A 15,877-nucleotide genomic window follows, 5' to 3' on the forward strand; every position below is an offset into this window, starting at 1 on the left:
ATCAAATTTAACAATCTCTGACTTTTCAGTGGTGGGTTTAGTCCATTTACTTTTAAGTTACTCATATGCTTGAGTTTAAGTCTACCATCTTGCTATTTATTTTCCATTTGCCCTTTCTGATCCTTTATTCCTCTTTTCCAGGCTTCAAGCTTTTTTTAAGTATTCCTTTTTAGCTCCTCTATTGGAGTTGAGTTTTAACTCTTCAGATTATAATAAGCCTCCTTAATTAATCATACTCTACCTCAGATTGATATCATATATTTTACTTCTACATATAATATATATCCCTCCACATACTTACTATTTTGCTTTAAACGGTCAGTAATTTTCAAATGTGTCTTTTAAACTAGTCTTTTGTATCTACCTACCCATTTACATTTCTAGTGGTCCTCATTCCTTCTTGAATATATGGACTTCTAACTGGGACCTTTTCTCTTCATCCTGAAGAACTTCCTTTAGTAGTTCTTAGAGTGCAGCCCTTCTAACAAGTATTTTAGCTTTTATTTTTTGAAAATGTCTTTATTTCACATTCATTTTTGAAAGACATTTTACTGGGTTTAGAATTCTACACTGACACTTTTTTTTTTTTTTTTTAACACTTTTCAGAAGTCATTCCTTTGTCATGTGCCCTCCATTATTTCTGGTGGTCAGCCATCATTCTTTTTACTGTTCCCCTATGTTAATGTCTTTTTATGGTTCTTCTCAATGTAATTTCTTAATTTTTCTGCCTGCTTTTAAGATTTTTCTCTCCATTTTTGGTTTTCACTACTTTGGCTATGATGTGCTTAGATGTGCCTTGGTCTTTGTGATTTTTCTCAGAGTGCACTGGGCTCTTTGGATCTGTGGGCTGATGTCCTTCATCAATTTTAGGAAATATTTGGCCATTATTTCTTCATATGTTTCTCTGCTCTACTGTTTCTCTCTTCTCCTTCTAGAACTTCAAATGTACATATATTAATCTGATATTGCCCTACAGATCTTCAGTCCTCTGTTCTTTTTTAAAAAATTATTATTCTTTTCCTTTTCTGTACTTCACGTGGTTAATTTCTATAATCTGTTTTTGTGTTTACCTACCCTTTCATCTGTTGTGTCTAGTCTGCTGTTAAACACTTCTAATGAGTTCTTCATTTCAGATATTTTTCAGTTCTAGAATTTGGTTCTTTTTTAGAGTTTCCATTTCTCTGCTAAAACTTTTCACCTGTTCATCCATTTTGTCAACTTTTTCCAATAAATTCTTTCACATATAACAGTATTGTAAAGCTCTTGTCTGCTACTTCCAACATTTGGCTTATTAGTAGGTCTGCTTCTTTTGACTACTTTTTTTTTCTCCTTCTTGATTATGAATCCATTTTCATCCTTTTTCACATATAAAAGTGATTTTTTTTTAAACTGAATGCTAGGCATTCTGTGAATCCTACTAGACACTCTGGATTTTGTCATCTTCCTCTACAGGGTGCTGAGTTGTGTTCAGGGACACTGCTGGATCACCTCAATTTTGTTGAGGCTCGATTTCCAGTCAGTTTTCTCTTAGTCACAGGGCACAGCCCTTATTCCTATGGCATGACTCCTACTTGTAATGAGCATATTCAGGATATGTGAGTAGGCCTTTCTGGGTTTTAACTGAAGGCCCAGAAGGGAGGTTCACCAAGGTCTCTGGCTTGGTTGGCTGGACTTCTTCAGTGCTGAGTGACCTCTGAAATCCCTGTTCAACTCTCTGTTCCCTGGGAGCTGTTCCCTACTAAGCCCCATGGCATCTTGACCTAGATTTTGCTCAGCTGAGGATTTAGCCAAGCACCTGAAGGGGAACCTTCCACAGCAGGGGTCCCCAACCCCCAGGTCTCGGACTGGTTAGGAAGCCAGCGCACAGCAGGAGGTGAGTGGCGGGCCAGCAAGCGAAGCTTCATCTGCTGCTCACCACTGCTCGCATTACCACCCGAGCTGTCCCCCCACCCATCCCCAGTCCGCAGAAAACTTGTCTTCCACAAAACCGGTCCCTGGTGCCAAAAATGTTGGGGACCACTGTTCTACAACATTAAGGGATTCCTTCTCAGCTGCTCTCTCCCATCTGGTACCAACACACGAATTGCAGCCGTCTTAGCAGCTCCAATCTCTGCTGTTTCCTCTGCCCAGGAAACTGATGCTCTTCACTGGACTAAATTTTCCTGCACTGTGGTTTGCACATCACCCCCCAGCAAGAAGCCAGGTTAAATATGGAGGTCATCCTGAGTGCTTCCCTTGGCTCAAGGATCATGGCTAAAAACTACATTGCCACTCACTTCCCTCTGGGCCTACCCTACAGCTGAGTTGGTGCCCTCAGCACAGGTCCCAGCCCCCTCCTCTTTCACATCAGGCAGTTACAGTCAGTCCCATTCAGGGTGACACCCTATCCAATGCCCCTACTCCTTTCATTCTGAGTCCTTCCTAAGACACAGGAATTACAACATGGCCATTATTTGGAGGAAGGTGACATTCAACAAAAAGCCTCCAAAATGTCTCAAAATACAAAGATTATATAACAACAACAACAACAGGACAATGGCTTCTAAACATAGGAATGTATTCTATTGAAGGCCTAATTCAACATGAGAAATTAGAAACCCCGGAATAGCTGCTGGCTTGCATTGCATTTTAACAAGGCAGAAAATCCTCCGGACAATATGCCCTAATGGAGGAATGTCAATGACAATTCAAAATTCAAAGCAACTATGCAATTCATAACAAACAAACAAAACAAACAAAAAACAGAAAAAATACATATATTTCAGCCTGAGATTGAGAATGTGTGTGTGTGTGTGTGTGTGTATGCGTATGTATGTATGTATGTATGTGTACAATGTATTCCCAATCTCCAGCTGAAGTTAAAAACACAAGTAAAAAGTTCTGCTCCAGGAAGGCATCAAAAAGTTTCCAGGAATATTCTGGGCGCCTGCTGTAGCTGGCAGCAGACTGGGATTGAAGGTTTATCACAGAGAATCTATAAAATGGAAAGCAGAGACTTCCCTGGTGGTGCAGTGGTTAAGAATCCGCCTGCCAATGCAGGGGACACGGGTTTGAGCTCTGGTCTGGGAAGATTCCACAAGCCGCGGAGCAACTAAGCCCGTGCACAACTACTGAGCCCACGTGCCACAACTACTGAAGCCCACACGCCTAGAGCCTGTGCTCCTCAACAAGACAAGCCACCACAATGAGAAGCCCGCGCACCGCAACGAAGAGTAGCCCCCATTCTCCGCAACTAGAGAAAAGCCCGCGTGCAGCAACGAAGACCCAATGCAGCCAAAAATAAATAAATTTATTAAAAAAAAAAAAAAAGAAAGCGGGCCTCCCTGGTGGTGCAGTGGTTGAGAGTCCGCCTGCCGATGCAGGGGACACGGGTTCGTGTCCCGGTCTGGGAGGATCCCATATGCCGCGGAGCGGCTGGGCCCGTGAGCCATGGCCGCTGGGCCTGCGCGTCCGGAGCCTGTGCTCCGCAACGGGAGAGGCCACAACAGTGAGAGGCCCGCGTACGGAAAAAAAAAAAAAAAAAAGAAAGCAAGCAACGAACAGACAATTAACATTAACAATTCATTATATGCAATACTAGGCCCACTATAGGTGCTTTCAAATATTTTCGAATAAATGTATATAACCCAAAACTTTAAGCATTCATCACAGTAGGCTTCCCTTCAAGCAACACACTTAGATTCTTCCCCGGTTCCCTTTGTTGACCTGAGTTCTTATTCAGCCACTGTGTTTACTGTTTTTGCAAATTTGTTTAACTTGCAAAACGCTGCCACGTCTCTGAGAAGCATTTTATCTTCACATCTGGCTTTGGGGACCATCAGCTTACCAAGTCCACTCACGCCTGCCAATGTTTACACAAGCTTTATTTTAGAAATCTGGTAAACTCTGGCTTTGAAACACGTGTATAGAAGATTTTTAACATAAGAAGCCCTGCATGCATTGTTATTTTAAAATAAATGTATGCAACTGTTACATTTTGTGCTTCTGGGGTTTTGTTTTCCACAGCTGACTGGGCACACTCCCAGTCAGGAAATAAGGTCAGTAAAACAGCTGCAATCATGAAAAAGCGACCAACAGCTGAGAGAACCAAGGGAAAGGACTGCTGCTGTATTCATGTGATGCTGTGGAAGAAGCACCCCACTTAAAGATATAAAATGCTAAGGTGTGAGATTTCCATACAGTGCTTCCTAAAGGCTCAGAAAATTGTAAATATGTTGGCAACCCTTCATGGATATATTTACACATATAAAATATATCACGTGAAATGTAACATTTATCCTAAAGGATGCTTAGTTCTGAGGCTAATGAACACTCAGGTAGTGGAGTGGAAGAAATTTAACATTTTTCTTCCTGGAAACCAGTAACTTTGTTCTCATCTCAACCCTGCTTCTATCTAGTTGTGTGACCCTAAGTAAATCATTGAAATAACCTGAGTTGTCTTAGTTTCCTTGTTTGAAACCAAACGATTCCTCAGAATTCCGTTATTTTATCCACCCCACTCCCAGAAGTCTGTAATTCTCTGGGACCTTGATGTATTTGTTTCAGATAATTACTGAATACATTCTTTTAGCTGAGTGCTATAGATTGCAATGAAAGAATGGTTGGTAGAAAATATTTATGCCGTGTCAAAGCTAATGTTTAGAGCACAGAAAACAGGCAGCAAATGTCTAACTCAGGATCCTCGTATACACTCTTATTGTCAAACCTAACCTTTTAAATTTTAAGTCGGATGCTCTGAGGTTACTCATATGATGAATTAATTCATAAATGACTTTCATGCTTATATGTCCCTACATGGACCCTCACATAGGCAAGTACTGCCATAGCTATTCTCTATACTGAACATACAGATAAAGAATTAATCAGCATTTTCTTTAAAATGCTTAAATCATCAAAACAATTTGCTAGCATCTACAGATTCACACTTCTTTTCACTTAACTAATTATAGTTCCCTATGGCTCTTCAGATCTTTGTCCCTCTAAACACCAATTTGCAAGTTATTAGAATCACACAAGTATATGGTCTGTTTTCTCTCATATATTGTACACTTTTCCTTAGAACTATGTAATCTTCATTTATAATGGCTAAAAATATTTAATGGAGTTGTTATAACAATTTTTTTCAACTTTATCTCTCTTAAACTAAAATAAGTGAATTAGGGTCTACTATTAGCATGTTTTTGTCTATTTCTTTTTGTATCTCAATTTATGCCTAATGAAAAATGATATGCGATACATAGATATTTATCACCACTATATTTTCATGGTGGTTTGTATTCACTAGCATTATAAGGTGCTTTTGTCTTGTTTAGTACTTTTTGGCCTGGATTTTAACTTCTTTAATATTAGGGACATGACCCCTTTACACACACACTTTGGGTTTTTGCTGTGGTATCTTTGCCCATGTTTTTATTTTGCTTTCCTCTTTTGCTTTGTGACTCAATCTGAAAATCTTTTTCTTCTAATGGGAAAATTATATTTACATTTATTAGTATGACTTGTTTGATTTTAGTTCTATCATAATTCATATGATGTTTTCTGATTTTAGATACTGCATTATGACAATTCCTGAAGCACTTTTTAAGAGTGTTAACATCTTTGGAATTGGGATGTCTTAAAATTGATGGTATGTCATGACTTAACTGGCAACACTGTTTCCTTATATAGTGATGATTAAAATAATGGTGATTTTATAACCAATACAATCTTAAGAGTCAATAAAGTTTGGTATATATTTTAAAATATATTTGATGTATTTTGTTTACTTTTTATTGTTGTTCTGTATCTATTAAGGAAGATTTGCATTCTGTTCTAGTGGTTACTTTTATATGTTTATATAAAACCTGTAATCTCTTTCTTTTGCTAGTATCCACTGGTTCCTGGAAAAGTGAACAATAGAATTAGCTTTTGTCTCTTCCTCCCTAACCCCTTCCCATCTTCCACAACCCAAACTAGTCAATAACACTGTTTCTATTAACGTTTATCTTTTCATTCTTAAATATTCTTAAATGTGGACAACACAACTTGTCAGCGTTAAAGGCAATCCACAAGCTTGTTCTATCTTATTTATACACTGTCAGGGCATATGACATTTATACTACGCATCAGTTTTCTCTGTTTAACAAATCACCTCAAAATGTGGTAGTTTAAAACAATGAACATTCATTATTCGTCACAGCTGAGCAGCTCCTGGGGGCCAGCTTGGCTACATCATCCAGGTGGTACGAGGCTGGCAATGGGGTTGGTCCTGAGAGGCCTCATTCGCAGGTCTGGCAGTTAGTTGACTTGATGTCAGCTGAGGCAACAGCCAGAAGCCCCTAATCATCCAGCAGGCTAGCCTGGGCTTGTTCAGATGAAGGGAGAGGGGCTTTCAGCAGCAAGAGAGGGCAAGCCCCAACACACAAGCACATGTCAAGTCTCTGCTTGTGTTACATCATTCTTGTTCCGCTGACCAAACAAGTCACATGGCCAAGGCCAGAGTCAGTGCCGGAGAAGGGCCGTTTTGCAGTCTACCCCATGCCCTACCCCATTAATCTGGTTCCTTTGTTATTTTTGCCTAATGTCTCTTGCCAAATGTATTCGACATTCAATCCTTTTCTGAAGTTCCCTCTGGAGTTCATCCTCCAATGGTCCCCTGCAAAGGGATTCAAGAAGGCGGCTGTAGGGTGGGGGAGGAGCCTTCTTCTAACCTGCACAAAGGCACGGTGTATGCCGGCTGTGGCGGTGCTTTCAGCTGAATCTAAGGAGGAGGAGGGTGTGGCTACAATACACGGGCTGGGGATGGCCAAACTTCCATCCCTGCACTGCAGTGTTTCATTCAAAGTCAGCTGCCAGGCCCCAGGTCTCACTGCATTAGGACAGAACTTCTTCGCACCCAGGAGCCAGCACTGAGGTCTCTGGGGCAGGGGCTGGAATTTACGTTCCTGAGGCGGAGCCAGCACCACCGACCCACGGTTTCCGGATTCACTTGCTCCCCAGTGAGAGCAGGACACATCTGTGCCCTTTTCTAAGTAACTTCCACCCACAACGGCAAGGTATTTCCTATCCTTCCACATGCTTGGGCCAATGAGATTTTAGCAGAGCCTTGAAAGTGCCTGCGTGCTCGGACTCCCATCTGTGCCTCTTCCGTTTCCGTGAGGAGAGCATTCCTGGCCAGCCCATTGGTCCAAGGAAGCCGAGAGGTCTGTGAGCAGGGCAGGGCCCCCAGCCGAGCCAGCCAGGCCAGCCCAAGCCGCCCTGTGGTCCTGAGTATCGTCCTGAGCAACTGAGTTGTGAGGTGGTTTGTTACACTGCAGTGTTGTCATCACTGAGAATGTAGTCTGTGAGTGTCGGTGACCCTGGCAAAACTCTCAAGGGCCCCAGTGAAAAGGCGACCTACATTCTGGCTTGGACCACGGCCCTCTCAGACCCCCGCTGGAGCCTCTCCTCTCCCAGCTGACGGCAGGGTTCTGCCCCTGGAGTAGCCAGAGCCCCATAAGGCTCCGGGCTTCCTTTATTCCCCCCGCTCTCTCAGTCCTCACCACTCCTAGACTCTAAAACATCCCAGCTCTTTCCCACTTGGCACAGTGCTGAAGACGCAGGAGTCCCTTAAGACCTATTCTTTGAATAAATTAATCAGTGAATGCATTGCAAGGTCATTTTCTGAAAGTGTCATGTGAGTTAAAAGGTCCATATCGCATCTAATGCACTTCAATACATCACTGATATTATGAACAAATAAGCAAAATTATATTTTCCGTGGAATTTGATTTTGATTGCATTTCACTTAAAATCTGGCTCCAGGATTCGAACAGTGACACACGTTGTGATGGCTGGTAGGACGCTGTGACAAAAGAGAAGGTAAAATTCCCCTAAATGTCCTCTAGCTTCTGAAGTTAGTATCAAGAGAAACCCATTTGGCCTAAAAGAAATCTGTCCCTGCACCAGTACACTTCCTTAATCACTCAGCAGAACTAAAGCTGGATTCTTTACTGCCTACTTCTCAGAACTTTTAATATGCTAATGCACATTGTAAAGCTCTGAGAGGGGGAACCAGTACACCGCATTTCCTAAGCCAACTTGGCCCTGGAACGCTGAGAACTTCTTGTGCTTAGGGCATTGGTATGATTGATACCAGCCCATAGAACAGTTGGCAAATTTCTGCTCTTTTCCAATGGCCTACAAAGTAATGAATCATTTTGTCAGTTACACAGTTACATTTAAATTCCACCTTCCTGGCCCTAAATTGACCGCCCCGGTGGTTAGTACCCTTTTTATGGCTGCAGCACACTTGAAGGAAATAAAAGGATCAAGGTGGGGGGGCGGGGGGGTAGCTGGGTAGGAAGCCACTAAACAGGTCCGCAATGACTGCAGTGAAAACCCTTCTTCAGCTGCACGAAGTCTCACAGGTCTGTAAACAGTCCATGGTTACCTCGCTATTCATCCTGTGACACTGGGTCTTGGACTAGACTTTTGGCTGGAGCTGCACTAATGAGGAAAGCTTTGAAGCACTCAGGGAACCCTGGGCGTTGGCACCAGCACAGGTTACAAGACACCCTTTCATTCCTGTTGTGAACAAGCACCATCCTGCATCTCACAACCTGATCGTTGCTGTGGCTGCACACAGACGAACTTGGAGCAAAAGAAATTCACACAGGCTCAAGATTTAACAGCACACCTGTCCTCAGAAGTCACAGAATTGCTGCGAGCTCTCCGAAAACCAGAGGGAAACCAAAGAGCCAATCGTGGTAAATTACACAGCCCCCAAACTACATAAACATGGCCGATTAAACGATATCCAAATAGGTCACCGATTTTTTTCAACTGTACTCTGCTTCATTTAGTTATTGGGACTTCCCTGGTGGTGCAGTGGTTAAGAATCCGCCTGCCAATGCAGGGGACATGGGTTCGAGCCCTGGGCCAGGAAGATCCCACATGCCACGGAGCAACTAAGCCCGTGCGCCACTACTACCGAGCCTACACTCTAGAGCCCTCAAGCCACAACTACTGAGCCCACGTGCCTCAACTACTGAAGTCTGCACGCCTAGAGCCCATGCTCCAAAATGAAGAGCAGCCCCCGCTCGCCACAACTAGAGAAAGCCCGTGCACACAGCAATGAAGACCCAACGCAGCCAAAAAATAAATTAATTAATTTAAAAAATTTTATTAGAGTTATTTCAAAACAAACACAAATACAAAAGCAAAAATGAAAAAGGTCTCTAGCCCACTTGGTCCTCCAGAGGTCACGGGAATAGCATGCACGACCTTGGACCCACATGGATTGGGTTCAAAAGTCTGCATGTATGGAAAAATCAGTGACAGACCAAACTGCTCTTAAAAATCTCTTTTCTCCAAGGTGCATGACATGTGGTTTGTGCCTGCAGTACTGCTCCCTCAGTGAGAGCCACCGAGGCCGAGAGTTAGAGGCATTTTCCACGGAGAGAAAAGTACCGTTGTCAGTGGACACAACAGGTAACTCTGACAAATGGAAAGGCCTGCCTGGGTCTTGGACAGAACCCTCAACATTGTAAAATTGCTTAGTTTCCCCAGACCAGCATACTGGGGTTTTTTAGCAATCCTAAATAAAATTACAAAGTGATTTTTCTTGGAAAGTTGACAAATGACTCTAAGATTGAAGTGGAAAACTAAACATGTAACACGGTAGTCAAGAAATACTGAAAAAGAAGAAAAACTTATCCTGAGTTTGAAGCCAAGCAGTCATCAACTAGATTCCTTCAACTGTAACTTGCTTAATAAACAATATCCTGTAACCTGCCTTCACTAATTGTTCTTGCAAATTGCATACCCTCCAAACTTCAGGAAGCTTAGACAAAGCATCACAAGACTCCCCATAGATAACGCCTCTGACACAGGGTCACTATAGTAACAGTTGCTTCCACTGTTTTTCAGGAACAGGAAGCTAGTCTTCCCCAGTTCAAACCGGTCAAGACCACAGACCATTCAACTGGGCCTGTGCCAGCACCTGATGGATGACCTTTTGACGTCAGAGGGCCCAAAACTCCACCCTCAGATCATGCTAATGCTGCCACTTTCTGAACATGCTTCCCATGGAGAGGCACGTTACTCAAATACACATGCGTGGACCACTGATGACCTCACCTTCTTCCTTCCTCTAATCACGCCCCTCTGCACCTCCAACCACCCTATACTCTTCACTCATAAATACCCCGAACCCCTCGCCTTCAGGGAGAAGGATTTGAGACTGGTTCTCCTATCTCCTCACTTGGTTGCCTTGCAAATAAACCCTTTCTCTGCTGCAAACCTCGGCATCTCAGCATTTGGCTTGCTGCGTGTCGGGCAAACGAACCAGGTTCCATAAAAAGTTAAAGGACATTATAAAGCTGTAAGAATTAAAGTAGAATATTACTGAGACAGGATAGACAGATCACCCAGTAGGAAAACAGAGTGTAGAAACGGACAGAAGTAAGAAAATTTAGTACAGGAGAAAGTTAGAATTTCAAACCAGACACTGCAGAGAGAGTGTTCAATATTGGATTGGGACAACCAGCTCAACACTCAGAAAAAACAAAATAAACCTGGATTCCCACATCACTCTTTACACGGAAACAAATCCCAAGAGGGTTAACATTTAAAGATTTTCAAACAGACAAAGCCATAAACACACTAGAAGAAAAACTGATGCATTTTTAAATAATCTTGGGTTGGAAAAACATTTCTAAACATGTTGCAAAACCAGAAAAGAACAAAAAACCCTTGTAAAAATTCCATAAAGTTGAAACACAACAGGAGTAGGAAGGGGATATCTGTAATGCATTACAAGAAAAAAACGTAATATCATTTAGATCTCAAACCTCAAATAAACCAATAATAAAACAAACAGGGAAAGAAGCTGGAGGAGAAAACTACAAAGGGATACAAACGGACAATAGCCATATGAAAAGATGTTCAACTCTGTTAACAATAAACAGTGAAAATAAAAACAGGATAATATTGCCAACCTAACAGAATATCACAGGTGAAAAAGACTGCAAAGGCCAGTGCTGGCTAAGACGTAGGTACTTACACGTTTGGTGGGTGCAGGCTGCTGGCAAAACCTCTGATGTGAAGTACGCACACCTTTCGCCCAAGAAATGCCATTTCTAAGAATCAAAGGAAGAAAATCGTTAGAAGTTCAATAAGCTTTATGTACAAGGATTTTCATCACAGTATTGACAATTGCTAAAAAAAAAAGTCAGAAAGGACTGAGAAGACCATTGATTAAAAACAGTTAAGTAAATTCTGGTACAGTTTGTACCATACCATGCAAACACCACAAGTTATGATCTGTGTTTACTGACATGAAAAGCTGCCTATAAGTTGTCAAAGCATCAAACCAAGCCACAGAAGAAGTGTGGTTCCTTTTAGGAAACAGGGTGTGTGTTTGTCTCAAAGGGCGCATGACATTATTTTCTAGAACAAGGCTTGTCAAAAGGGTGCTGTGGTGGTTATCGTTTTGGTATACTTTGATTTAGTTTACTATGCTTACATAAAAATTTCCATAACCAATGTTTCCAAAAAAGAAAAAACAAGTTAAGAATAAACAGGTAAGGGGCTTCCCTGGTGGGGCAGTGGTTGAGAGTCCGCCTGCCGATGCAGGGGACACGGGTTCGTGCCCCGGTCCGGGAAGATCCCACATGCCACAGAGTAGCTGGGCCCGTGAGCCATGGCCGCTGAGCCTGCGCTCCGCAACGGGAGAGGCCACAACAGTGAGAGGCCCGTGTACCGAAAAAAAAAAAAAAAAAAAAAAAAGAATAAACCGGTAAGAAAAGCCAGGCCGAACTTTGAACGGAAGAAAGTGACTAGGGGGCCAACTACAGGTGGGAGTTTCGTGTGTGATTAGGGTGGCTTCCCGAGTCCATAAGAAAAAGGTGATTTATTAACAAACGGTGGTGGAAAAACTACGGCATCAATTAGGAAAAAGATGGCTTCTCTCCTCTCACCACAATTGATTCCAGCTGGGTTAGAATTTCAACGTAAGAAATAAAGACAAAAGAGACAACAGGCTATAAGGATGTATCGCACAACACGGGAAATACAGTCAGTGTTTTGGTATTTTGTAATTACTGTAAATGGAGTGTAACCTTTAAATTTTTTAAATTTATTTTTATACAGAGTACTAGAAAACACAACAGAAGAAAGTTTTTATAACCTTCAGGTGTGTGATGGGAGGGGGTCTTCAGAGAATCCCAGAGGCCTTAAAAAACAAAGATTAAGATTCTGTAACAAATTTTAAATCCTATATGAAAAGGTGCCATAAACCAAATTAAAATACAAATCTCATACAATGAAAAATATAGTATTTATTTGCAATATAACAAAGTCTTCCTGGAAAGATATAATCAAAGCCATGGTTATGGGCCATTTTGTTTTCTTCTTCATAATGTTTTGTATTTCCTTAATTTTTGCCACTGAATAAAAACTTTTATAAGTAAACCAAAACTCTTTTTAAAAAATTAAAACCAAAAATATTTGGAAGGAAATAAAATCATTCACAAAAATGTTTGAAATAGGGAATGGAGAGGACTTCCAAAGCTTAGAGGTAAGAGGAGGAGAGGAAGCCGTTTCCCATGCGGGCCCTCCACCGGGTCTCAGGCCCCCAGACCCCATCAGACCGCTGTGCCACCTCCTGGGGAGGGGGTGAGACCCCGAGCTCGGACCAAACCATGACGTCCTCATGGAGGTTCAAATGTGCCCCTCGAAGAATGACAGGGCCTGCCAGTTTTTGCTCAAAGCTCTTCAATATGCATCACGTCACAAAGCCCAATCACAGATCCTGGGAAATAACAATAGAATCTGGGTAATGAAATAAAGTCTAACCTTTTTTTTTCCTTTGTGCGTAGTCTAGTTTCACTCGCTCACAGGAGGCCACGTGCAGAGGCCCCGCACCCCAACACCTGAGCCCAGCTCCTCGCAGGAAACAGCCGCGCAGAGACCCCAAAGACGCCACCGAGAGCTCAGCTCAGCACAGCGGCGGCAGGCCGTGTGCAGAAGCGCCGCCCACAACGCGGGAAGACGGCGGCGGGCCGTGTGCAGAGGCGCCGCACCTGCACCACGACGCCTAGGATGAACAGCTCAGCTGTGCCCGATCCACAAGATCCACAAGAACTCCGCCCCCTTCCCCCGATGCCTTTGAGAACCTGTAAAGCGGCCCCGCCCAGGAGCCCCCACCTCTCCATCATCTGGTCAGAGGATAAAGCCTTCTTTTCCTTCTCAGCTGAACTTGGTCTCCTTTTACTGGCTCCAATGGCGTGGGGCAGAAGGGCCCGTGTGGGGAACTAAGTGGAAAGGTCGGGAACAACCAGCGGGAAGGGGAAAGGAAAGGGCGTATCGCTTCCTCCTGGGGGTCGCTCCCAGAAGTTGCCCGCACCTCTTCCTCTCAGATGCCATACGTGGCTGCAGGGAAGGCGGGGAGACGCCGTCTTTATTCTGGGAAGTCTCGCGCATAGGTGATAGTACCATGGGAGCAAGAGAGGATGGGTATTGCAGCCTAGCATGTAGCGCATGATCCCATTTGTATAAGATACACCCCCAGCATTCACAAACATGAACCTAGACAATGGGAGGACGCTTGAAAAATATTGGGACTTTGGGTGAGTTTTGCTTACTTCCTTGAACTTTTCGTATTGATTGAATGTTTGGAAATGGATGTATTTTTCAGTATAGCTTCTTTTCCAAAATGAATGATGTACATGAAATCGAAGGCCAGAGACTTCTTGTTGAAAGACATGTGACCCACGGGATGCTCTGGATCTGGGATGGCCCTTCAGAGTCTCCCAAATTGAGGGCCTTTGTACCCCCCTCAAAGACCAGTCACTGGAGGCACACTGCCTCCGGGGAGGGAGGAAAGCTTGGGCAAGGCAGCTCCTCTGGAGCCAGAGAAATTCCAGGAGGGGACCAAGCTACAGGGGCTCAGCAGCTAACACTCAGCAGGTGGAAAGTGTCTCCCTGCTGAAGGGGGTTCTATGTGGTGGGCTGCAGTGTACATGACACCAGGGACAGAAAGGCACGGCCTGGAGCTGGAGAAGGAAGCAGAGGAAAATCAGAAATGTCACTTTATACAGAACCACTGTATGCAACCACTATCTTTCTTCAAATCTTCCTCAGAAAACAGAATAGTCTTAAAACTAAACCTAGGTATGGCAAAGTATGAACCTGAGCCTAAGCAAGAGAAAACACTAGACAGACCCAAATGGAAAGACTCTACAAAGTAACTGGCTTGAACATTTCCAAAACGTCAAGGTCATGAAAGGCAAAGGAGACCTAGGAAATATTCCAGACTGAAGGAGACCAAAGAGACACAAGAAAATGCAGTGTGTGATCCTGGATAGTGGATTGTGTGAAGAACAAGATTAGGACTTGGGCAAAATTCAAATGTAGATTGGAGGTATGATAATAGTTTTGTAACTGATGTTAAATTTCCTGACTTTGATAATCAGTCCATGGATGTGTAAAATAATATCCTCGTTCTTAGGATTACATGAGTAAGTGTTCAGGGGTGAAGGGTCTCATTATCTGGAATTTGCTCTCAAATATTCAGAAAAATACAATTTTATATATATAATTTAAATCCTGAGAGAGAAAAAGTAAATATGACAAAACATTAATAATTGGTGAACCTAGGTGAAAGGTATACGAGAGTTCATTGTAATAGTCCTGCAACTATTTTGAATGCTTGAAATTCTTTCAAAATAAAAGGAGAAAGAGAAACTTCCCAAAATAGAAAGCCAGTAGGAGGATAGTACCCAGCCACACTAAAGGAACTCAGATCTGATAAGGCTCCTAATGGACAAATGTTGCAATTGATAAAAAGTGGATTATGATCATTATAGACTGTAAACTTGAAGTTGATTCTGGGAAAAATTCTATTGTATTTTCAAATGGATGCATTGTGAGTGCTTATTAAGGAGAGTGAGGCTCTCTAGTGGTCAACATGAACTTCCCCCATTAAATAAATAAATGCAAATTAGGTCCAGCAAGCCTCATTTTCTTTTCTAAAATAAATTAAAGAAATGGTCATCAGCATAGTGTATCTTGATTTGGCAAAGTTTTGGGGTAAGCTGTCCATGACATGCTCATGGATAAAATGACGCAGCACTTGGCATTTTTATAGCAACCTGAACAGCACCACCCAGAAAGCTGACTGAAGCTGGGGGGCAGTGGTAATAGTTTCCTAGGGCCACTGTAACAAAGTTCCACTGAGTGGTGGCTTAAACAACAGAAACTTCCTGTGTCACAATTCTGGAGGCTGGAAGTCAAGATTATGGTGTCGGCAGGGTTGGTCCCTTCTGAGGCCGTGAGGGAAGGCTCTGCCCCAGGCCTCTCTCATTGGCTGGTAGACCGTTACCCAGTCCAAGCTCGTCCTGCTCGCCACACAGGCCAATAAAGCGAGAGACAAGTTGTTGGGGCAAAGAACAGCGACTTTATTCAGAAAGCCAGCAGACCGAGAAGATGGTAGACCAGTGTACCAAAGACCCATCTTCTCTGAGTTAGAATTCAGGCTGCTTTTTTATACTGAAAGGGGAGGGGGTAAAGTCCTAGTTCTGGTCAGACTGCGGAGGGGAAGTGTTAATTTCTTCCTTCCCGGAAGAGGCAGGGTTCCCTGGAGATGGGCCATTATGTAGAATTTAAGCCTACAGGCAACGTCCCTTTAGTGATTAACTTTTAGCAAAAGCCATAGAATACAAAGGTTAAAAGAAACACATCCAATATGGAGTCCGATTTGTTCTTCCCCATCACAGACAGCTGTCTTCATAGTCATACGGTGTTCTCCCTGTGTGCAAGACTGTCTCCAAATCCTCCTTTTTCTAAAGACACCAGTCACACTGAATTAGGGCCCACCCTAATGAGCTCATCCTAACTTGATTACCCCTGTAGAGAC

General features: G+C 43.0%; 1 protein-coding gene across 1 annotated transcript in view; it reads right to left on the reverse strand.

Moving 5' to 3' along the window:
• Positions 1-15,877, reverse strand: part of MGLL (monoglyceride lipase) — a 253,365-nt gene that overhangs the window by 175,649 nt on the left and 61,839 nt on the right. The window contains exon 3 of the mRNA XM_082639168.1: positions 11,024-11,099. The gene's annotated coding sequence lies outside the window, so the exon portion shown is untranslated. The remainder of the gene's footprint in view (positions 1-11,023; positions 11,100-15,877) is intronic.

Source organism: Mesoplodon mirus (genome assembly GCF_964341445.2).
Source record: "Mesoplodon mirus genome assembly, chromosome: 12".
NCBI classification, from domain to species: domain Eukaryota; kingdom Metazoa; phylum Chordata; class Mammalia; order Artiodactyla; family Ziphiidae; genus Mesoplodon; species Mesoplodon mirus.